Here is a 26869-nt window from a genome sequence, read left to right as displayed (position 1 = left end):
AAACAAGCCCATTCATATTAAAAAAAGGAGCCCTAGGGAGACCAGAGATTCAGAGACTAAGATCATCTGCATTGGGGCTACACGTGCTGGGGTCATTACCAATTAGAAGTCACATGGCAGTTTGATATGTTTACTTTGCAATCCGACCCCTAAAGTGATGTTAACAGACCCTGAACCTGAGGAAATCTAGACTTGCTTTATTTAGGGCTTTAGCACTGCAGAGAGGGCTTGGCAGTAGGGAAAATAATGTGGTTCAGGGACTGTGAGACAGACTAGGGTGATTGAGGCGACACTCCTGGGGACTCAGATGGTATAGCCCACAGTGAACACACTTGTATGGGTGTGTGCGGGCATGATAGATTGGAGGCGGGGAGGGAGGTGGTGGGATGGGAAAGGGTGGGGGATGACCGTATGAGGGAAAGAGATGTGGGGAAGCATTGTTCGGGGAAGGCGGAAACTAATTTGCAAGGTTATGTCGCTCCTCCTGCAGTCTGTTCGGCTGAACGTTCGTGGGTGAATTGACAGACATGAGTCCCTCTGTACCTGCAATTTTGTGTATGTCCTCTGCTACCTGAGCACTTTCAATCATGTCCGACAAAGTGTCATGGCGCCTGGTGACAATAAATTGGACGATGTGGGGAGGGCGTTTCTGAAAATGAGGTCTTTGATAAATTGATTATCGTTACAATCTAAAAGGGATGCCTCATACCGCACAAACTGAAGAAAAGAACGAAAGTCTCCCGTTCTGTTTGTTTACTGTCAATCAGGGCATTTTTGCGAGTGATGACTTGAATAGAGGTTGGACCATACCTTTGTAAAAAGTATTGTCTAAGTTCTGGCCATGTCATGTTATCTTTACTAGGAGTTGAGTTGGGTTTTGCGTCACATTGGCATTATTCCAGCCATATAGTGACGAGAACAAGTTTGCATTAATAAACATTGTAAGTACATACTCGGAATGAGTTTTATTTCAAAAACATATATTCATTACATTGTCATTTAAAAGCAGAAAAAGTCATAGCACCAAATTTAAAGGCAGGCAATTTGTTAGTCACATTTCACAGTTACAATTTATGATAGTCACTAGCCTTCATACCAAATTGAAGCTGATTGTGATAAATACAGGGGGAAAAGGTTAACAATTTCGTCATCATTGTAATTTTGAATTGCCACAAATTTCTGGAATCGACTAAGCCAGGAGGATGCCGATTGTGAATCATGTCCGTTGAATAATGGCGTGGGAAGGGTTGTGAAGCTGACAGATCAATCGCTTCAATTGCTTAACAACCCCATAACATCTTCCTCTAAAGCTGTTATCTACGAATGTGTGAAATCTCATTATGATATCTCTTTACTGGAACGTAAATTAGGAACAAAGCACTGTAATATTTTAATCAAATTTAAAACCGCCAACCATAAATTACCTTTTGAATTAGGTCGCTGGGTAAATATTCCCTCAAATGAACGATTCTGTCCGTCATGTCCCTCCCAACTCGGAGATGAGTTTCATTATTTATTTCAATGTAATAAATTTACTGCTTCCAGGAATATGTATTTAAAGAATTATTATGTAAATAACCCTAACTATTATAAAATGTCAGCCCTATTTGAAACTCATAATATGAAGCAATTAAGAAATCTATGTAAATTTATTTCCATTATAATGTCTGTCAACATGACATGATTAGTTTACCTGTACCTAATTGCTGGATTTGTTTCAAGCCATAGCCTAAAAGTGATATATTTTTGAAAAATACCCCCCATGATGCTTTGCATGTATTTGTAAACTTATGGTAATAACAGGGATGATTGATTGATTGACACGGGGTAGTGGGCAGTTAGCGTGACGTTGAGCGGGCGGGGATAGGCATGGAGGGGGAGAACAGCAACGGCCTCAACAATGGGGATTATAAATACGGCAGTAGTGATCAGGTTGTTTAAGGGTATATGGAAACTCTGAGTGGGCGGTAGACTAAGGCTTAGTCTCTGAATATATATAATTTTGATAGTAACAAACAAGCCCATTTAAATTAAAAAGGAGCCCCAGGGAGACCAGAGATCCTGAACCTGGGGAAATCTAGACTTGCTTCATTTAGGGCTTTAGCACTACAGGGAAGGCTAGGCTGTATGGAAAATAATGTGGTTCAGGGACTGTGAGACAGACTAAGTGGGCGGTTGTATTCTCGGGAGTCACTTCATTACATTTAGATTTTAGGCGGTTCCTCCAAGGAAAATATGATTACTGGACGACCCGTCACCAGACTTAGTAGAAAAGAGAGGCATTGAACATGGAAGAATGAACCAAATAGTATCAACACTCACCCACTCACCCTTATGGCCATGACTGCGGTAATTTGGAATAAGAGTATATAAAAGATGTGAGGTGAGGTGAGGTGAAATTGGGTTTAACGTCGTGCTTGAGAATATTTCGCTCATATGACGACGTGCATGCGTGTGTATGTGTGGCTGCTTGTACTAGCCCAGACTGAAGCTGGTTTTATAGTGCTAGCCCACTGAGATACCATTCCGCAGTGAAGCATGAATACCCCACTCAGACATATTATACTCCGAGCCGGCCAGTCCTTGTTGTACCCATTAATGCCGAGCGCCAGGCAGGGACCAACAAGTACCATATTTTAACGTCTTTTGGTATGACGCGACCGGGGCTCGAACCCGCGACCTTCCGCTCTCCGGGCGGACGCTCTATCCACTACACCACGGAGGCGGTCAGATAAACTGGGAGTAATCAACTGTACAGATAGATTACATTCATAAGTGCAGAGGGGTGGTGGGGTAGCCTAGAGGTTAAAGCGTTCGCTCGTCACGCCAAAGACCCGGGTTCGATTCCCCACATGGATACAATGTGTGAAGCCCATTTCTGGTGTCCCAAGCCGTGATATTGCTGGAATATTGCTAAAAGCGGCGTAAAACTAAACTCACTCATCCACCTAAGTGCAGAGTCCCTAGTATAGTGATCAACCTTCGGTTGCTGGCGATCTATAGCCCGTTTCTTATATTGTATTGTCCTTATTTGAAATCCAGTTTTCCAGATAGATACTAGTTTTATTTCTGCGATATTCTAGTTGGTTTTACTGTCCTTCGTTGACAGGCTAATAGTGATTTACATGTATTATAATGAAGTTAAAAACTTGTCTTAGTCACGATATGGCTGAAATATTGCCGATTTGACTTACGTTTTAACTCACTCACTCTTAAGTGTAGAGGTGTCGCATTATGTGTTCATATTTAGGAGTAGAGTGAGTGAGCTAAGATTTAAAGTCACATCGGCAATATTTCAGCCATACTGACGAGTTCGAAATTCATAATATATATATATATAATATATAAAACCCTGTCAACGAAGGACAGTAAAATTGCTAGGTTATCACAAATGAGGTAAAACTAGCTAGCATATATCTTTAAAAGTAACAACTTATATTTGGACAATACAATATAAACATGGGCTATTGATCGCCAACAACTGAAAGTAGATCCCCACAATAGGTGAGTGAGTTAGAGTATTCAGGAGTAGAGAAATTGGGAGTAGTCATACTGGGAGGAATCATAATGGTAAGATCATCATCATCATCATCATATATACATTTGTATAGCGCCGATATCCAGCTCCGCTCAGCTGCTCAAAGGCGCTTTTGTTTTTTCTCCCTCGTTCACTGGATGTCAATCTCAACGGCACATCGTATTGTCAATCTCAACTCCCTGGGGAGCATACAAACTCTTGCAGCCACTAGGCGCACCGAGTTATTGTGGCATTCCCATCCTTACGAGGTACCCATTCACAGCTGGGTGCACTGGGACACATAGTCACAGTACTTTGTCCAAGTTCACTGCACGTTGCTGTACCCGCAACTGGGTGTTTGCACGTATTCATGTGGCCACCATCTGGTCATATACCTACGGATTCGTGGGTTCTTTTAAGTGCACAGGGTTGTGTACTGTACACTAGGGGTTGTGACAACACTGAAAGAGTCTGCACACAAAGTTGACTCCAAGGTTTTTACACCCGGTCACAGGTGGGCTCGATCCCGTCACCTCAAGCTCGCTGGATCACTAGCCTGGCGCTTTAGCCAGTTCGCCCACCGCGCCCCCCCAAGATACCCCCGTGTATTTTATCAGTTTTGAATCTGACTGAAACAAAAGTTCACATGCAATGATATCGTACAGATTGATTTCGTATCGGCGAAACTTCAATAACATGATACAGTGAAAGCGAAAAGTCACTAAAGTACTGTCACAGTGTTAAAATTCCTTCATTTTGTTTAAATAATTCTAAATTTTCATATATTTTTTAAAATCATCACTTCCTTTGCTATAAACTGTTTTATTTTCCATTTTTTGCACAGAGAGAGAGAGAAATTATTTTATTATTGTGTCACGCAGATGTTTACATAATATATAAAATCTTCTGTATCACATATGAAACATATGCCCGGCCTTTACAGGCCTACGAGACACATAAAATCCATAAAACAATGCATAGATATAATATATCCCTATACACACATAGTAAAACTTAGAGATAAGATGGATGGTGTGATATCATATGTTCTAATAATTTTCTTCTTTTAAACATAAGTAACACTGAAGCAGCTAAGGGATATACTAGGTTATCACATTCCATAATAAAAATAGTCTGGTCGACAGTGATATACTAGGTTATCACATTCCATAATAAAAATAGTCTGGTCGACAGTGGTATACTAGGTTATCACATTCTATAATAAAAATAGTCTGGTCGACAGTGATATACTAGGTTATCACATTCCATAATAAAAATAGTCTGGTCGACAGTGATATACTAGGTTATCACATTCTATAATAAAAATAGTCTGGTCGACAGTGATATACTAGGTTATCACATTCTATAATAAAAATAGTCTGGTCGACAGTGATATACAAGGTTATCACATTCTATAATAAAAATAGTCTGGTCGACAGTGATATACTAGGTTATCACATTCCATAATAAAAATAGTCTGGTCGACAGTGATATACTAGGTTATCACATTCCATAATAAAAATAGTCTGGTCGACAGTGATATACTAGGTTATCACATTCTATAATAAAAATAGTCGACAGTGATATACTAGGTTATCACATTCTATAATAAAAATAGTCTGGTCGACAGTGATATACAAGGTTATCACATTCTATAATAAAAATAGTCTGGTCGACAGTGATATACTAGGTTATCACATTCCATAATAAAAATAGTCTGGTCGACAGTGATATACTAGGTTATCACATTCCATAATAAAAATAGTCTGGTCGACAGTGATATACTAGGTTATCACATTCCATAATAAAAATAGTCTGGTGGACAGGAGTCATCAAGGTAAACAGAGGGTTAAGAGAGCGTGCCTTTTGCCATAAAACTGACCTTATATCGGTATATATATTACATTTCGATAAAAAATGGACCTCGTCTTCAACTGCTCTATTCTTACAATATTTACATAGTCGTTGTTCAAGAGGGGTTTTAGGCCGTGAGAAACGACCAAGTTCAATCTCCAGAGGTAAAGTCCCCATGGTCCCTAGTATGGTGATCCATCTTCACTTGTTGGCAATCTATAGCCGGTTTTTATATTGTATTGTCATTTAAAAGTAACATATTTTAGATTCAATTACTAGTTTTACATACATATCTGTGATATTCTAGTTGTTTTACTGTCCTTTGTCGGCAGGTTTTTTATAATATACATATATTTCATTTCAATATCGAATGTTCTCGTCACGATATGGCTGAAATATTGCCGATGTGACGTTAAATATTAACTCACTCACTCACACACTCCAGAGGTGAAGTTTACATACAACTAGAAAATCACCGGCCTGTATCAGCAAATACCCAGATCAGCCGAAGCCGGAAAGCTTACGTAATCAATTACGTCATAGGCCAGTGACGCTACTTTCGGAACCTGTCATACACGCAATCTCACAGCGACGCTTGTCGATAGTGCTAAGTCAACCATCACATTATGTAACCTCAACCAGCAGACCACAATAGTTTAGAAGTACCGTCCCGCGGTGAGATGGGATGAGAATTACGCCAGCTAAAATGCAATGTTAAGTAAGAGCCGGACTACGAGTTTCCAAACTAGTTAGCGATATTGATTAGTCTCTCCAAATTGTAAACACGTAGCTATCTTCAAAACAAAGCAAAAGTTTCCCATTATTGTTTGACACTTTTGTCGGCAAAAGCCAGGTTCCTATAAAACGAGACACGTTCAGGAAGAATGCAGTTTCCATCTCTGCGTGTTAGGTTATTATGTGCATATCGATGTTGATTCAGCATATAACGCACCCCTACCTAATTATAGCAGGGATACTCTACAACAGGGATAGGTCACTCGCTTGCTTTCTTTACCATTTGTACTAATGAACGTGTGCCTCGTCATGCTCCAACGCACACAGTGACTTGGTTCGTTCCCAGTGCAACTTCGGCTGCGTTTAACAGTACTGTGTATTGTATCAGTCGGAATTTTACAATGAATGAATGAATTAATTAATTAAGAGCAAGAATTATATGTGAATAAATGAAAGAAATAAAGGAACAGAACAGGCATACGCTAAGGGGCTTTCCGAAGTGTGACCACTCCCCCTTATATAGTCTCCCTGATTATAGGTATCTTTATAATGTTTACCGTGCTGCTTGCATTCACTAGCTACAGTTTAGTGAGATTTATGGACTGAAGAACTGTCGGAAATAGAAAGAAACTGTTTTTAGGCTGTTACTCTGTATCCCTAAAATTTACACAACTGCAAATAGCATATGTCGAAATAACCCACTTCGGCCTAACTGGGCGTTCAGTGGGATGCGTAATACGATATCCAGAAAAGCATGTTTATTCGGGCAAAACTTAGAAAAAATTACGAATAGCTGCTGAAAACAATAGATCAGACTATAGATGGCAATTAGGTCGCTCAGCCAGCTATGACGACGGACCGTCGACTCATCTGGCATGAAATGCACGTGCTTCCCACAGGCACAAGGGGTCATCTCAAAGATATTTTGTGCTTTTTCATGCGTGTTGACTATGTCTCATCTATTGATAAACATCTTACGTGTCATTCTTTCCATAAAGTTTATGTTGAGATATGTAAAAGAGTATGATACCCGAAAACCATAGATTGTTATGACGTGCCGTGTATCTCCCCGGTATAATTGCCCTAAAGGATATCTTATCTTAGCCGATATCTCTATCTCCCAGCCCAGGTTTTGCTTTTGAGACAACCCCTCCTATCTGTTTCCTTGTATAGTGCAAGTGAGACTCCATGGTTGCTACATCCTTAATAGTTTCAGCATAAAAGTTATTATTTTTTTACGTCAGCTATCGTTTATAATGAATCTACGCCTAATTTCAAAATGGGCATTTAATAAGTGTCCTTTGTAATACAATATCGCCGCACACTAATTTGCATGGTTATTTCGATATATGTTATTTGTAAATTTGTCAATTTTAGGGATACAGAGAAACAGCCTAAAAACATTTTTTTCTCTATTTCCGACAATACTTCAGTTCAGAGTTCACACTTTTCCGCGAAGCGATGTGTGTTTGGGCGAATACTTATACAATCCACTACCAGGAACGGTTTTTAGTTTGCAGAAGAGTTGAGTTGTTGAGTTGGGGTTTTCCTACACTGCAGCATTGTTTCAGCCATACAGCGACGAGACCAAGTCTGCACACGCAAACATATTTTCATTACAGAGTTCAAAGAAGTTTCTTAAAATACATATTGAAAACTTATTCTGAAATCAACGAATGTGAGCGTTTATAAACAGGGATAGAAGCTGCTCTACACATTTAGCGCTTACTGCCCAATAATTAAGTGTCATAAATCTGAGAAATTAAGATATAAAAAAATGAAATTTTCAAAATTACATATTTTAAGATTTTCCTTAACAAACCCCCACTCCTTTCAAACATTGAGAGTGGATGTGTCTCAGCATGATCAGGGTTTTACACAGACTTTGAAAAAGAGACTCATGGCGACGCACAGTATTTATTTTTATTTTATGTTATTTTATTTTTTTTTTTTTTTTGGGGGGTCATTTTCAATATTTGTGAGTCATGAAAATTGCAGTGTAATATTTATTTGTGTGTATCAAATGCATTGTCATTTAAATGTTACCGGTAGTTAATAAATAGTTCAGTTTTCACTGTTCAATTCAGTCACAACAAAATCCAGTAAACTGAACAAATAATCATGCCTGTGATTTACTCACTGTAGCAAAAAGTTATTAACATGAACTAAAAGATATATCTAAATTAATGAAGGCCTCAGGTAAACTATCATTGTTTGCTTATCAAAAGAATTTTACTGAACTGAATTATGAGGGTTACTCATAAAACGTGCATCAAGCTTGACTCATAGGATAGTATTTTGAGGGTCTTTAACAAAATTGTTGCGTCAAATACGCAGGAATCACGCCTCATGTATAACCCTGTAACATGGTAAACACTTTTTAAAGTGCAGTAAAGTCTAAGCTTGTTGCCCCCTTGCTTAGAAACACCACATGAGATACAAATTCTTAAGAATATGTATCCCTGCATATATGCGAAAACTGAAAAATGTTCACCCGCTAATGAGACGACCCCCTCAATCCCCCATGGTCACTCCGACACATGTCACGTGATCATTGCCCCCCAGCATTGTAAACCAGTCGCTTCTCCTGGCAGTCTGAGGCGGGCGTCGGCAAGGACGGGAGGGTCTCACTGCGGTGGAGCTGCTTACAAGCATGAGTGTACAATGGCTAGTACATTCAACAGCAGTCGAAGCAAACACTACAATGTCTCACTGTTATTTCGACATGTTCTGTACCGTTCACGGCTTCACTTAAACAGTCGCTCCGCCTCACACCCGTGCCTGTAAGTACTCGTCACACGGGCAGCCATGTTGTATATTCTCGTATCGTCGAACGGCACACTTGCAGTGTGTATTGGCGTGGCATAGCCATTATGACACTAGAGTAATGTATCGTACACGACTGTGATGTATCGAATAGACTGGGCTACGCGGTAGGGAGGGAGTTATCGTGTATATCACCAGGTGAGATGGCGGCGGTCATTTAGTAGCGCGGCTCGTGTGTTGAGTCGTGACCTAAATCCGCCCGCCATCAAGCCAGTGTGTTGGTTGCGCTTCTCGCCATATGTCCCGACATTGATCCAAGGACGTGGCATTCCCAGTGTAGATAGGTCTGGGTGTGTGTACAAATGTTCATTGTTTTACGGACCCCTTCTGGGTAAAAATTCCGTGTCCCCCTAAATTTTAACAATTGGGAAACATTTCTTTGAATGGCAGGTTTAGAAGTTTGATGTGTTTTTCAGTACGTTCAGATACAATGAAACTCGTCCTTATCAGAGGATTATTGTATATTCAGGTGATATGATTTGAATGAAATGAAATTTAAGGGGGGATACGGGTGGAAGTATTTCCCACCAGTTGGCGATGATCATTTAGTAGCGCGGCTCGTGTGTTGAGTCGTCGTGACCTAAATTCGCCCGCCATCAAGCCAGTGTTTGTGCGTTGTCGCCTGTAGCATCGTGTTGAGGCGCGTCTGGTTATTTGGCCGAGGACCATGACCGTCAACGGGGTATCTCACTTCGCCGGCAGGTATTGCTCGGAAATGGTAATGATCAAACCCAGATCAATCATTCAAAACAAGGGTGATTGAACCTTGACCAGACCAGCGAGGGTGGGGCTATCATTCCGTCAATAGTAGTCAAGAGACGATGCGAGGCTGAGCATACTGCCTGTTTGCTGTTCATAGGCGATGCATGTAAGGTGGAGAAGGTATCATAGGTGACAATATGTCCACGAATGTCATCACCAGTGTCACTGCCAATTGTGTGAAGGAATCGCTTCCTAATACACTTTATGACCAGAGTAAAATTATCAATGATGCTATAGAGGGACGGTGGGGTAGCCTAGTGGTTAAAGCGTTGGCTCGTCACGCCGAAGACCCGGGTTCGAATCCCCACATGGGTACAATGTGTGAAGCCCATTTCTGGTGTCCCCCGCCGCGATGTTGCTGGAATATTGCTAAAAGTGGCGTAAAACCAAACTCAGTCAGTCAGTCAATAACGCTGGAGAGGACAAAGAGCGAGACCAGGCACGTTAATTCATGCAGAATGCCTGAAATAAATAAGAATAGAAAACAGCGCAGTTACATTGGAATGTTGTGGTTTGGTTGGCACATACCTCTTCCATCTTTGTGATGTACATGTACTGTGCATGGTTATCATATGATCGACCTAGAGACTTCAAAGGATCTCATCTCGCCTCTCTAGTTGAAATTGCTCATATAAGTAAATGCAACACCGTTCAAGGTGTTGATGTGGCAGTAGTGCATGCTTGCAATCTGAAAGTGCTGTTAACATCTGCATGCAATTTCAGTTATATTATTCGCTAATTGTATAAATACATGCAGATGCCACGAACATTAGTCACAAGTGTATATTTTCAAGACTGGGGTTGGTCTCTGCTGATACTAATTCAAAGTGTTACAATACATGGTGATGCCAGAAGATGTTATAATTAATATAATTATTTTTTAAAAAGCAGTTGTTCTCGTCACGATATGGCTGAAATATTGCCGATGTGACGATACATTTTAACTCACTCACTTAAAAAGCAGTTGCTTTCGTTTACTGAAAAATCCACCCCCTTCACTGATTATATTTTTAGTCTCGAAACTGATGATCATCAATAATTGGAACTAAGGCAAAGCAAGTGAGCTGCTGCATCTCAGCATAGGCCAAAATGGTGAAGTCGTTGCCCTTGCGGAGGGGGCAGATAACTGGAACTAAGGCCCTGGGTATGGCTCTTGAGTGGCCCTGACTAACTATAAATGGCCCTGGGTATGAATGGTATGTAAGTCCGTCCAACTCTCATGCTCCCCAGGTCAAAGTATACACGCACCCCTGCTTCAGTCAGCCAGTCATGTCCCAATATCATATTTCTGTTAACATTATTAACTACCACGAAGGTGTGCTTTTAACTAGTACCTCTGAGAGTAAAATCAATATTAACTTTACCTGCTACTTCCAAGGAATTTCCATTTACACCCTGTAAGGCTATTTTCTTTCTGTCAAGTTTGTATTTTATCCTTAATTAAGTTATAAACTCTCCTATGCATGATGGAGACTTCTGCACCAGAATCCACCAGGCACCTAAATTTGTGTTTTCCTATTTTAACTGTACATGAATTTGGTCGACCTGCCAAATTAATTGTGTAGGGTCTTGAGCAACTTGTATCTCCCTCATTAGCCTCACAATGAGGAAGATGTAGTAGTATGGTGACAGCACATTTCCGAGGTGACCTAACGTGACGCAACCTCGAAAATATGCTTCCACACTGACGTCATACACGTATGACGTCACGACGATAGGTCTCGTGACGTCACGATCTACAAACGAAGGTAGTGACGTCACTTGATGGTGACGCAACCGCGAAAATACACTGCCACACTGACGTCACGACCTACAACGACGGTATTGACGTCACGTGGTCATTGAACCGTCACAAATAGGGGAATGGTCATCTAGTACGTGTGCGCGCGTGCACGTGTGTGTGTCTGTGTGCACGCGCGTGCACGTGCACGTGTGACATAATGCTCTCTTCTACCTTTCCGCACTCCCACAATTCGCGAATCAGCACCAACTAAATGTGTACGATATCAAAAAATTTTAATACAGGTATATACAACATATAACACAATATAATACAATATATATATATATATATATATATATATATATATATATAGACAAAGTCGACCTTTGGGCGACATTTGTGCGACCTTTAGGCGACAGCTGTCGCCCTAAGGATATATTTCTGTCGCCTAAATATCTGCATGTCACAACTATGTTCATTTTCCTTAATAACTATTCCAAACTAGATGGTTGGATAGAGGGTCGTCTCAGGACCTTCGGGTGTGCTTCTTTTGTATTTTTATAAAATTTCAGTGCTGTTATTGAAAAACAAAATATCATATATATAACGTCTGCGACCTTTCGGCGACACGTGGTTTTCTATAAAATTCTCTAACACATGGATATATGTTCAGAAATAAACAATGGAGAAATTATTGTCTAAATATATACTCTTAGGTTTTGTACAGTTTTTTTCAAATATACACATCGTCAAGTGTTCAGCATAACATCACTGTTTCGCTCGCAGTACCTTTCGGCGATTTGCCTTCACGCTCCTGTGCGTCAAAAACGTGAAAGTTCAAAAGCGGCAACGTCGAAATGAACACTTAGCTAATAATTCAATAATGTCTGTAGATATTGTGGGAGCTGACAGACAAGACTAATATGCCACCAAGAACACGTTTAAATACTTAAAACATTTCATTCTTCGATCAAAATAACAATGTAATAATCTGTAAATAAATTGAATTCATGTTTCACACGAAGGCCCGTTCACGTTTTGTGTCAAATCGGATCCCCTTTGCTACAGTTTTCGCGCACTACACGAGGTGACTTGGCAGCACAAAGCATTGGGAAATGCATGGTATGTATCGTAATCGGAGTATTTTGTTGAAAACAGCAGCATGTACAATTGTTTCAAAGGCGATGCCTGTCCCATGACACAATCTATTTCAAGATTTCTCAACTGGAAGAAACTGTTTGCTAGTAACTTGATCGCAATTGTGACGTTTCGTATCATGTTGTTTCTTGATCCTCACCTAGGGTTAGACTATCGCTTAGTGTCTGAATATAATTTTTTTATATCAACAAACAAACGCATTATAAATTGAAAAGGAGCCCCGGGGAAAACAGAACTTGAGAAAATCTAGACTTGCTTCATTTAGGGCCTTTAGCATTGCAGAAAGGGCAAGGCAGTAGGGAAAATAATATTGTGGTTCAGGGACTGTGACACAGACTACAGGGTACAGTAGTTGGCTATAAGTGAGTCATCATTAGTGAAATTTCCATAGACTTACATGTTAATTAACTGTTGCAAGAATAATTTTCATAAATTGAGTAGAAGTTTGCAAACATCTTGGAAATCATCTTCAGCTACGTGTACATAATTTTCTTTCATCTTTTCATTGATTAGTTATCGAATGACACCTGATTAAGCACCATAAATACAACTTTATTTTTATCTATCCCATAGACATGTTAAACCTGATTGGTATGTCTAATATATTTTGTTTAAGAAGTTGCAGTCTTCTTAATAATCCTCGGAAAATTGAAAGGAAATTATGTGTACAAAGCTGGTAGATAAGTGCTGAAAGCAATTCCACCCAAACTAAATGTATGAAAATTATTCTTGCAAGAGTTAATTAACATGAAAATCTATGTGAATTTCACTATTGATGACTCACTTATGGCCAACTACTGTAGATCCACAACCGAAAGAGCTAATCACAGCTGTATGATTTTATGTTCACTCAGTGGGTGAAATTGACCTTTTACTTTTAGGTGCAGTTCCGGTGCGGCAAAAAACCCCAAAACATCTCTCATTCTGACGCCTGATATTCAGGGTATCAGACTGACTTTTTGCACTGATATATTGTTTTCTTATTTTAAATATATATCTACCAACTAATAGATAAATAAACCACCAAAAACAGTCAATAACCATTACTAATTTCAGGAACTAACCAAATCTGTAAGACTTGATTTCAGTAAAATTACTTATAGGCCAAATGTAGACATAGCATAACACATTACAATCGGTTTTATCACCCACACTGCATATTCTGACCATGGGGTAATACTCATTGACATGGGTTTGCTCAAATAATGAGCTGATAGTGCAGTGTTGAGGAAGACTTGTAGTTATAGTTTCATAATGGCACTCTCCATTGTTGCTCTTTGCTGTTTCCTCTGATAGCTGAACTACACATTTTTATATCAGCTACACATTTCCTAAATTGTTCATGCAAAGGAAATATGCATTTGCTCTCTTGACCATAATGTGTTTCAGTTACATTATTGATATCAAGAGTTTCTAACTTTCAAATATAGCTTTTTGTACTCCTGCTTTGAACCCTGCTCCTTTGGGTGTTTATGTGCAGTCTATCTCCTCCACTGGTCTATCAGAGTGAAAATATCAGTGTATAGTGATGAAATGTATATGTTGCACCATTTTCATGCTAATAATAATAATTATCTCCATATGAGTACAAAGATTGTAGCCTACCACCTTATTACCTACAAGTAAAGGCTGTCTGGGTCAAACTTTGTTTGTTTTAGTAACCTGATACATTTTGTGGCTGATTATGACAAGAATTTCTAATTACCAGAAAACACATTTACTGATGCTGAGAGATCCTAAAAGATAAAAACTTTTCTTGCATTTGGCCCAGGACTATAACCATGTCTGTCCACATGCCACTGCCACTCAGCCAGCATAATTATGAGCAATACATCCTCCCACTCACAGGTTACTCAACTGACAACCATAAATGTTGGTTACGTTGTATTTTTCTGCACTTGGTCCAAACTTGATATAGTTTCAAATGCTAGAGATTTTCCACTTCACTGGTGCACTTGAATCTGTTAATTCAATATTGTGCATGAATACAGTCAGAATTCCCTTTTTGAGCTTTCATAATTCCATTGCAGCTACTCTTATCTTTGTATGCTTAATGCAGGGACATTTCCTCATTTCAAAGTCTAAATCCTGTACATTGTGTAACATAGGAAAGAGGGTAAATACCAGTGGACAGGATAAGATTAACTGAAAAATCAAGGATGGATCTCACTAAACACATTAAGACATGTTATAACTTATTGGTTGGTCAATAGACCAACTGTTCCTATGCAGGGATATGTTATTAGTCTTTATGGTTTTAAGTTCCCTTAGCAGTCAAATTACATAAAAGGGTAATTTTGTTCAAAGCGGGTGTTTCTTAAACAAACTATTTCTCTTTTTAAAAATGGAGGTGAAGTTTAACATTTCTTTCAGTACAAATTGTAAGAATTAAAGCCTCTTTCTGTTGTAAGTAACCTTTACAAAGCCATAATAACAGTTTCAGAAATGCCTCTTTGATGCATCTGTTTTAGGTAGTGTGCTATTCATCATTGGTCCATCATCGGCTAATAGTTTGCATTGTCGACTAACACCAACATCTCTGAACAGCACTGGGCAGACAGTATTGATATAAATCATAGAATCGATGATTATTATTATGAATAGTAAATTAAAAATAAACCTGAAAGAAATCAACATTTTGTATTACTTGTGAGTTTTTACCTTTATGCATGGATGACTAACAAAATCCTGAACATGACTTAGAAGCAACCCATGAATAAAGACATAACTTTGTATATTGTGTGAGTAAAGTGAAACTATGATATTATGGGTATTCTTTAATTCCAATCAAATTGACTTGATGGCACAAGTTTTTCCTTTGGTCACCCTTCAACTCAAGATCAAAGTTGACATAGACTGTAAAAGTCAGGAAAGATCTAGCCTGTCTCATAGTTCCTGAACTGCATTATTTTTACTTCCGTCTATGCCTTTCTGCAATGATAAAGACCTAATTTAAGCAAGTCTAGATTTACTTAGTTTCAGGAATCTCCCATCTCACTGGAGCTCCTTTTCAGTTTAAAAGGATTATTTTGATTCTATCAAAATTATATATATTCAGAGACTAATTGCTAGTTTCGGATGGTCCTGTTAGACATGGAAATCCTATCCAATCCAGTTTATGCCTGGTAAGTTAATTTTATTTTACAATGGTTTCTGAATATGAAACATTGTAAATTCATAATGTATGTATGTTGTTAGGGTGATAACTAAATCATGTAGAATTTTAAATACTTTATCAGTTCAGAAGAAAAATATTATTTCCTAAGCTCAGTTTTGAATTTAAGTTCATAATCATTTTGAGAATAATATTGTTAACATTTTAATGTTACATAATACAGACAACTATGAACGGGACCAAGACACGTTGAGCTTGGCAGAGGAGAAATGTGATCTTCAAATTGCAGAATCGAGGGGAGTCTCAGGCATTCCAAAGTGAGGAAGTGGTAGGTTATGTGATCCAGAGATCAATACCTTCATGTTACTAGATTTAAGTTGTGAATACCAATTTTACAGCTTTGTTAAATTTATTTCTACCTTAACTAGGGATGTCAGCGATACATAAGTTTCATGAATCGATACGTATCACGATACTCATGACATGATTCGATATGTATCATGATACCTATTTTCGCTGCATTATTGTGTAATATTAGTTACATTTTGAACATTAAATATTTTATATTTTATAAGCGCCCTTGAAAAGATCCACGTTTTCTATTCTCAGAGATTAAAAGTTCTAATTTCCCATCTTTGTGTATGAAAATAATCATTTATAACTCTCATAACATAAAAACGTGATACAATTGCAAAATGTGAATCCGATACATATTAAAACATGTTTAAATCAATACTTTCAAAACTAAATATCGATAGAGTTTTGAATGCATCAATGATTGTATCATCTTAGAAAAAGTATCGATGTATCGTGGCATTCCTAACCTAAACATTGTTCTGGCCTACCTTTAGAATTCGGCACCACAAACTTGCAATACCCGATGAAGTAATGCCTCATGAATCTTTGCAATTTGTTTAATCCTTCTCAATATTAGTACAGTTATCTTGAATGGTTGTGTGCCGATCAGTACCGAGTGCAGCAATACATGTTTTAGGTATTATCTCAATACAGGATCTTTTACTATTCATAAAAGTATCAAGCAATTCAAAATGGCCAATAAGAGATTAATTAATAGACATGGAATAGCCTTATATACAGATAGTCTGTCTCTGATGACATATATGAAAAATTTAAAGAAAAACTGTATATACTCTCATAACAAGCAGTTCCAGACAAGTATTGTGGTTCTGATCATGGAAATCTTTACAGAAAATGTAGAAATTTTGAAAATTGGCATAATTTGCTCTTTTCAAATATCAATAGGGTAATTTTCAACATTTTGAAGCTTTTCTATTGACTTTTGCACTTGATTGATGTCCAAACATTTGCAATTCAAAAATTTATCCCTGCAATAATCATATCTTTTATAATAGAGATATCATTTTCACTTTTAGGTTACTATGTATTCATATCTTACCACAGTTTTATAGAGAGCTGATGCGTCGTCGTGTTTCAGTAGTGCACACAATTCAGAAAGGATTGGCATTTTTCAATACAGAGTATACAAATTAACATATTCCCTACATTTTGTTGTTTGTCTGTTGTCAAACTTTCAATCTTCCATCGGATAATCAGGTGTATTAAAGTTCTGACACCATTATGTTCATATCACTTGGGTCGGTTGGGGGTGGGGATGGGTGGGTTCTCAATTAAATTTGTTTTACATAATTGTATCAGGTGTTTAAATGGGTTGTTATCAAATGATTCATGTAATTGTTGATACATTTGCATTAATGTTTTGGTGTCTTTCATACACAGGAAATTCAGCAAATGAGAACTGAAGACACCTCTATTCCATGATAGCAGATACATTTTATTTGTTTATCTTTTCAGGATTCAGATGTAGTATCTGTGAGAAAGTACTGACATGTAAAGGTGGATATACTGTTCATCAGCAGATGACTTGAAGTCAAAAGGTACCACCAGTTTTTAGTAGTGTCTTTCTAGATATCAAGATAGTGAACACCAATAACATATATCATGATACAAAGTCAAGAATGTGTTTATCTCGACTGCTTTATGATATCCCTGGCAGGTCATTAGTAAATCAATCAAGCTAAATTCCATTGTATGCAACTAGGATGTGTGGTCTAAAGGTCTGTGTTGATGATGAATAGGATGTATCTTGTTGACCATCGGGCAACTTCTATATATATATATGTATTAATATTCAGCAGAATGTTGGGTATCACATCATATCTGTTATAATCACAGCCCATTGGGCAACACATCCCATCTATTATTTTTACGTACCTTTGGCCAACACATCCAATCTGTTATTTTTACAGACCATTGGGCAACACATATATATTCACATCAGACCTTATCAGAGGACCTTTGGGCAACACATCATATCTGTTATCAGCTGACCTTTGGGCAACACATCATATATTTTCAATAGACCTGTGGGCAACACATCATATAATCAGTAGACCTTAGGGCAACACATCATATATATCAACAGTAGACCTGTGTGCAACACATCTTATATATCACTTAGTAGACTTTTGGTCAACACATCTTATATATCACCAGTAGACCTGTAGGCAACACATCTTATATATCACCAGTAGACCTTAGGGCAACACACATCCTATATATCACCAGTAGACCTTAAGTCAACACATCATATATGTCACCAGTAGACCTTTGGGCAACACATCTTATATATCCCCAGTAAACCTTGGGGCAGCACATCATATATATTACCAGTAGACCTTAGGGCAACACATCTTATATATCACCAGTTGACCTTAGGGCAACACATCTTATGTATTACCAGTAGACCTTAGGGCAACACATCATATATATTATCAGTAGACCTTAGGGCAACACATCTTATGTATTACCAGTAGACCTTAGGGCAACTCATAATCATATGTATTACCAGTATACCTTAGGGCAACACATCCTATATATCACCAGTAGACCTTAGGGCAACACATCTTATATATCACCAGTAGACCTTAGGGCAACACATCTTATATATGACCAGTAGACCTGTGGGCAACGAATCATATGTATTACCAGTATACCTTAGGGCAACACATCATATATATTACCAGTAGACCTTAGGGCAACACATCTTATATATCACCAGTAGACCTTAGGGCAACACATCTTATATATCACCATTAGACCTTTGGGCAACACATCTTATGTATTACCAGTAGACCTTAGGGCAACACATCATATATATTACCAGTAGACCCGTTGGCAACACATATATCACCAGTAGACCTTAGGGCAATACATCATATATATCACCAGTAGACCTTTGGGCAACACATCATACAATCAGTAGACCTTTGGCCAACACATCTTATATATCACCAGTAGACCTTAGGGCAACACATCATATATATCACCAGTAGACCTTAGAGCAACACATCTTATATATCACCAGTAGACCTTATGGCAACACATCTTATATACCACCAGTAGACCTTAGGGCAACACATCATATATATTACCAGTAGACCTTAGGGCAACACATCTTATATATCACCAGTATCACCTTAGGGCAACACATCTTATGTATTACCAGTAGACCTTAGGGCAACACATCATATATATTACCAGTAGACCCGTTGGCAACACATATATCACCAGTAGACCTTAGGGCAATACATCATATATATCACCAGTAGACCTTTGGGCAACACATCATACAATCAGTAGACCTTTGGCCAACACATCTTATATATCACCAGTAGACCTTAGGGCAACACATCATATATATCACCAGTAGACCTTAGAGCAACACATCTTATATATCACCAGTAGACCTTATGGCAACACATCTTATATACCACCAGTAGACCTTAGGGCAACACATCATATATATTACCAGGAGACCTTAGGGCAACACATCTTATATATCACCAGTAGACCTTAGGGCAACACATCTTATATATCACCAGTAGACCTTAGGGCAACACATCTTATATATGACCAGTAGACCTTAAGACAACACATCTTATATATCACCAGTAGACCTTAGGGCAACACATCATATATATTACTAGTAGACCTTAGGCAACACATGATATATATCACCAGTAGACCTTAGGGCAACACATCATACAATCAGTTTACCCGTGGTCAATACATGTTATATGTCCCCAGTAGACCTTAGGCAACACATGATATATATCACCAGTAGACCTTAGGGCAACACATCCTATATATCACCAGTAGACCTTAAGTCAACACATCATATATGTCACCAGTAGACCTTTGGGCAACACATCTTATATATCCCCAGTAAACCTTGGGGCAGCACATCATATATATTACCAGTAGACCTTAGGGCAACACATCTTATATATCACCAGTTGACCTTAGGGCAACACATCTTATGTATTACCAGTAGACCTTAGGGCAACGAATCATATGTATTACCAGTAGACCTTAGGGCAACACATCCTATATATCACCAGTAGACCTTAGGGCAACACATCTTATATATGACCAGTAGACCTGTGGGCAACACATCTTATCCAGTATATCATATATACCAGTATACCTTAGGGCAACACATCATATATATTACCAGTAGACCTTAGGGCAACACATCTTATATATCACCAGTAGACCTTAAGGCAACACATCTTATATATCACCATTAGACCTTTGGGGAACACATCTTATGTATTACCAGTAGACCTTAGGGCAACACATCATATATATTACCAGGAGACCTTAGGGCAATACATCATATATATCACCAGTAGACCTTTGGGCAACACATCATACAATCAGTAGACCTTTGGCCAACACATCTTATATATCACCAGTAGACCTTAGGGCAACACATCATATATATCACCAGTAGACCTTAGAGCAACACATCTTATATATCACCAGTAGACCTTATGGCAACACATCTTATATACCACCAGTAGACCTTAGGGCAACACATCATATATATTACCAGTAGACCTTTGGCCAACACATCTTATATATCACCAGTAGACCTTAGGGCAACACATCATATATATCACCAGTAGACCTTAGAGCAACACATCTTATATATCACCAGTAGACCTTATGGCAACACATCTTATATACCACCAGTAGACCTTAGGGCAACACATCATATATATTACCAGTAGACCTTAGGGCAACACATCTTATATATCACCAGTAGACCTTAGGGCAACACATCTTATATATCACCATTAGACCTTTGGGCAACACATCTTATGTATTACCAGTAGACCTTAGGGCAACACATCATATATATTACCAGTAGACCCGTTGGCAACACATATATCACCAGTAGACCTTAGGGCAATACATCATATATATCACCAGTAGACCTTTGGGCAACACATCATACAATCAGTAGACCTTTGGGCCAACACATCTTATATATCACCAGTAGACCTTAGGGCAACACATCATATATATCACCAGTAGACCTTAGAGCAACACATCTTATATATCACCAGTAGACCTTATGGCAACACATCTTATATACCACCAGTAGACCTTAGGGCAACACATCATATATATTACCAGGAGACCTTAGGGCAACACATCTTATATATCACCAGTAGACCTTAGGGCAACACATCTTATATATCACCAGTAGACCTTAGGGCAACACATCTTATATATCACCAGTAGACCTTAAGACAACACATCTTATATATCACCAGTAGACCTTAGGGCAACACATCATACAATCAGTTTACCTGTGGTCAATACATGTTATATGTCCCCAGTAGACCTTAGGCAACACATGATATATATCACCAGTAGACCTTAGGGCAAGACATCATACAATCAGTAGAACTGTGGTCAACACATGTTATATATCCCCAGTAGACCTGTGGGCAACACATCTTATATATCACCAGTAGACCTTAGGGCAAAACATCTTATATATCACCAGTAGACCTTAGGGCAATGTATCTTATATATCACCCATAGACCTGAGGGCAACACATAATATATATTACCAGCAGACCTTAGGCAACACATGATATATATCACCAGTAGACATTAGGGCAAGACATCATACAATCAGTAGACCTGTGGTCAACACATCTTATATGTCCCCAGTAGACCTAAGGGCAACGATCTTATATATCACCATTAGACCTTAGGGCAACACATCTTATATATCACCAGTAGGACTTAGGGCAACGATCTTATATATCACCAGTAGACCTTAGGGCAACACATCTTATATATCACCAGTAGACCTTAGGGCAACGCATCTTATTTATCACCAGTAGACCTTAGGGCAACACATCTTATATATCACCAGGAGACCTTAGGGCAACACATCATATATATCACCAGTAGACCTTAGGGCAACACATCATATATATCACCAGTAGACCTTAGGGCAACACATCATATATATCACCAGTAGACCTGTGGTGAACACATCATATATATCACCAGTAGACCTTAGGGCAACACATCATACAATCATTAGACCTGTGGTCAACACATCTTATATTGCCAGTAGACCTTAGGGCAACACATCATACAATCAGTTTACCTGTGGTCAATACATGTTATATGTCCCCAGTAGACCTTAGGCAACACATGATATATATCACCAGTAGACCTTAGGGCAAGACATCATACAATCAGTAGAACTGTGGTCAACACATGTTATATATCCCCAGTAGACCTGTGGGCAACACATCTTATATATCACCAGTAGACCTTAGGGCAAAACATCTTATATATCACCAGTAGACCTTAGGGCAATGTATCTTATATATCACCCATAGACCTGAGGGCAACACATAATATATATTACCAGCAGACCTTAGGCAACACATGATATATATCACCAGTAGACATTAGGGCAAGACATCATACAATCAGTAGACCTGTGGTCAACACATCTTATATGTCCCCAGTAGACCTAAGGGCAACGCATCTTATATATCACCATTAGACCTTAGGGCAACACATCTTATATATCACCAGTAGGACTTAGGGCAACACATCTTATATATCACCAGTAGACCTTAGGGCAACGCATCTTATTTATCACCAGTAGACCTTAGGGCAACACATCTTATATATCACCAGGAGACCTTAGGGCAACACATCATATATATCACCAGTAGACCTTAGGGCAACACATCATATATATCACCAGTAGACCTTAGGTGAACACATCATATATATCACCAGTAGACCTTAGGGCAACACATCATATATAATCAGTAGACCTGTGGTCACACATCATACAATCATATATTATATTGCCAGTAGACCTTAGGGCAACACATCATATATATCACCAGTAGACCTTAGGGCAACACATCTTATGTATCACCAGTAGACCTTATGGCAACACATCCTATATATCACCAGTAGACCTTAGGGCAATGCATCTTATATATCACCCATAGACCCTAGGGCAACACATCATATATATATTACCAGTAGACCTTAGGCAACACATGATATATATCACCAGTAGACCTTAGGGCAAAACATCATACAATCAGTAGACCTGTGGTCAACACATGTTATATGTCCCCAGTAGACCTGTGGGCAACGCATCTTATATGTCCCCAGTAGACCTGTGGGCAACACATCATTTATGTTACCAGTAGACCTTAGGGCAACACATCATACAATCAGTAGACCTGTGGGCAACACATCATATGTATTATCAGTACACCATTGGGTTACACATCATATGTAGTGTATATACCAAACTCTCTGTAGTTCACTTGACTACAGTCGAATGTAATCAAACTGTGTATCCCTAAAGAGGCTGTTTCACTGATCAGTTTGTAATCTAGGTATATCATATGGGTAAGTTGGGTTTGGTTGTCACACTGTGCACTCAGCTGTAGTATTAAATCATACATACTAAAGGGTTAAGATTTCTTCCTTGCAGTCTGTATTGACTGATGTCAGTTATGATTCAACACTTCAAATGATATGTGTCACCTAGATAGATAAAAATTACAGAAATGACAGATCATGTTTGTATTCTACAGTGTCGGTACATACTGTATGTTTTCTAGATTTGTGGGTTTCATTGAGTAGTCAATGCCAAAATTGTTTACATTTCAAACCTCAAGCTGAACTTATGTGCTCTAAATGTAATTTCTGTTTATCAAATACACAACAAAACTCTTAAATCTGAAAACATACCATGTCTTTTTTCTAACTAGATAACTAACCCTTAGCCTTTAGCAGTGCTAGAACTTGGCTGACATACTGCTGACATATGTCATCAACTGGTTCCAATTGCATCGTGCATGACATGTAGGAGATTTGGAGAAAATCTCTCAGCCAATTGTATGCAGAATTTTATGAAGTTTGGTTTAGAAGTTAAGCGAATCAGATACGTTCCTTTTTTTTACATATTTTCAGTTCGGACCTTTGTTATACAAAAAACTAATGCTGCCATTTTTGTCAATCAAAATGTTGTTTTAATTAAAATGTCTCTTTTGTTCAATTACTTTCTTGTTGCTTTGATTATTTTATCATTGCCGTAATAATTTCTCTGTGTATATACCAAAACATGTGTATGTTGCTGCATATTAATATCGTCAATGTTTTGTTTCGTCATTATTTCACTTGTTTGATAAACACTAAGCAATAAAGTTAACCAGTATCTATCTGGACATCCTCCCACCTTTCCCTTTCTCTGTGGTATTCAGTCTGTATCTGCTTAATGAAGCTTTACTACTACTAGGGTTGATGGGCGGAGGGGTAGCCTAGTGGTTTAAGCCGCGTTAAGCTTGTCATAGCTAAAAACTAAACTCACTCACTACTAGTGCTGACCCTCATTTCACTCATAGACAGTGGCAGTCACTCCCATTCAATTTTCAGCCATGTTACCAGATTAAAGTTTCCTGAATACTCAAGGCTTCATCTTTATAGAACTATTTCTATTCTACGTTATAGCAAACTTAATTTAATGACTATAGATTGTTATATTGTATATTGCATTGATTAGAAACTAACATATACTACTCACACTTTGCTAAGGATCACATAAAATTCCCAACTATACTTACACATAGATTTATAATTTGAAATTGTATACATTTAAAACTGGATAAATAATACTATAGTAACCCTTCTTTAGGCAAACAGCTACTTTAGTCTAACCTTATGCACTTGATACATGGTTAACCATAAAATGGTTTTAATGGCACCAATCAACCATTTTGCAAATCATGGAACGAGTCATTTACAAACAAACAACACCTGTCAATAGCAGGTATGGGATCCACAAGATGAAATGACATACTGAAACCTAGGATCCATGCTTACAATAAGCTTAGATATTTAAACCAAATTTGATCCCACATTATAGTTTTCTGTTGAATCAATGATTTAATTCATAGCAAAGCGTGAATTGTATATTTAGGCCACAAGTCCTCATAATGATAACAAATTAGCTAAATCTTAAAATGGCAAATGTTTACTTGTCCTAATAAAACCTTAAGTTGGGGAGTTGGGTAAAGACTATAGGACTAGAAGCTGAGTGATGATACTCACTGTACCTTGATGTTTTAGCATAATTTTGAAAACTTTGTTATATTTCAGAAACGGAGACCATTCAGTCATTTCTACAGATTTCCAAGCACGAATGCTCTTATGTTCAGCTGAGAAAAATGATGAACAAGCAGAAAATACAGCAGCAAAGGACAAGGAAGAGATGGCACACATTTTAAGAATGAAATTTACTTAATAAATATTCAGATCATTTCTAAGGGATGTTACATTTGGGAATTCACTTTTCCAGTATAGTACAGATACTAGTACTTTGCTGGTAGAGGGTGGAGTGAATCCCTTGTGTGATTTGAACCAACCCTCTAAAGGTGAAACACCTTATCACAGAACAACATTGTTAGCAATTTAACCTGACAAATGTTAGTCAAGGTCTCGATCAGAGAAGTGTAAATGCCACAATTACAATTTTTTGCAAAGTTATGCAAATAAGAATGTCAAAACTATTTGGTTTAATAAATAGTAATTATTAAACTTACAATTTTTCTTGTTCCTATCATTGGTTCGCACTGGGGTGGAATGTGGCTCCATTTTCCATGGTGGAGTCTCCGAAGCTGATTTGGAAAAATAGGGTATGGGGTGGTAGCACTTGTGGATCCAGTCGCGGTGATGGGCTGTGTTTAGATGGTATTCAGACCAGACATCAGGCAAATATCGGTGTCGGAGCCCCAGTTTATTCAGGAGTCGTCTGGTATGCCTCAGTGTATGATAAGAATACTGGAATAGTCCTGAATGGCTCAAAATGGGCTGCGTTTAAATGGTATTCAGACCAAATATCAGGCAAATATCAGTGTCGGAGCCCAAGTTTATTCAGGAGTCGCCTGGTATGCCTCAGTGTATGATAAGAATACGGGAATAGTCCCGACTGGCTCACAATGGGCTTTGGTTAGGTGGTATTTAGACCAGACATTTGGCAAATATCCGTGTCGGAGCCCCAGTTTATTCAGGAGTCGTCTGGTATGCCTAAGTGTATGATAGGAGAACCGGAATACTCCCGACTGGCTCAAAATGGGCTGTATTTAGATGGTATTCAGACCAGACATCAGGCAAATATCCGTGTCGGAGCCCCAGTTTATTCAGGAGTCGTCTGGTATGCCTCAGTGTATGATAAGAATACTGGAATAGTCCTGAATGACTCAAAATGGGCTGCGTTTAAATGGTATTCAGACCAGACATCAGGCAAATATTAGTGTCGGAGCCCTAGTTTATTCAGGAGTCGTCTGGTATGCCTCAGTGTATGATAGGAGAACCGGAATACTCCCGACTGGCTCAAAATGGGCTGTATTTAGATGGTATTCAGACCAGACATCAGGCAAATATCCGTGTCGGAGCCCCAGTTTATTCAGGTGTCGTCTGGTATGCCTCAGTGTATGATAAGAATACTGGAATAGTCCTGAAAGGCTCAAAATGGGCTGCGTTTAAATGGTATTCAGACCAGACATCAGGCAAATATCAGTGTCGGAGCCCTAGTTTATTCAGGAGTCGTCTGGTATGCCTCAGTGTATGATAGGAGAACCGGAATACTCCCAACTGGCTCAAAATGGGCTGTATTTAGATGGAATTCAGACCAGACCAGACATCAGGCAAATATCCGTGTCGGAGCCCCAGTTTATTCAGGTGTCGTCTGGTATGCCTCAGTGTATGATAAGAATACTGGAAT

At 38.5% G+C, this 26869-nt stretch overlaps 1 long non-coding RNA gene across 1 annotated transcript; it reads left to right on the top strand.

Annotated features, from left to right (window-relative positions):
* Nucleotides 1-15986: 15986 nt before the first annotated feature.
* LOC124274248 lies at nucleotides 15987-25687 on the top strand. The gene is made up of 3 exons (XR_006897898.1): nucleotides 15987-16018; nucleotides 17524-17606; nucleotides 25246-25687. It is a non-coding gene; the product is annotated as an uncharacterized LOC124274248 (long non-coding RNA).
* The last annotated feature ends 1182 nt before the right edge of the window (nucleotides 25688-26869 follow it).

This window comes from Haliotis rubra, unplaced genomic scaffold (genome assembly GCF_003918875.1).
Source record: "Haliotis rubra isolate DU_JTF1 unplaced genomic scaffold, ASM391887v1 Scf1891, whole genome shotgun sequence".
In the NCBI taxonomy this organism is placed as follows: Eukaryota; Metazoa; Mollusca; class Gastropoda; order Lepetellida; family Haliotidae; genus Haliotis; species Haliotis rubra.
The sequence above is the reverse complement of the archived record's forward strand: the minus strand, read 5'-3'. Positions and strand labels throughout refer to the sequence as shown.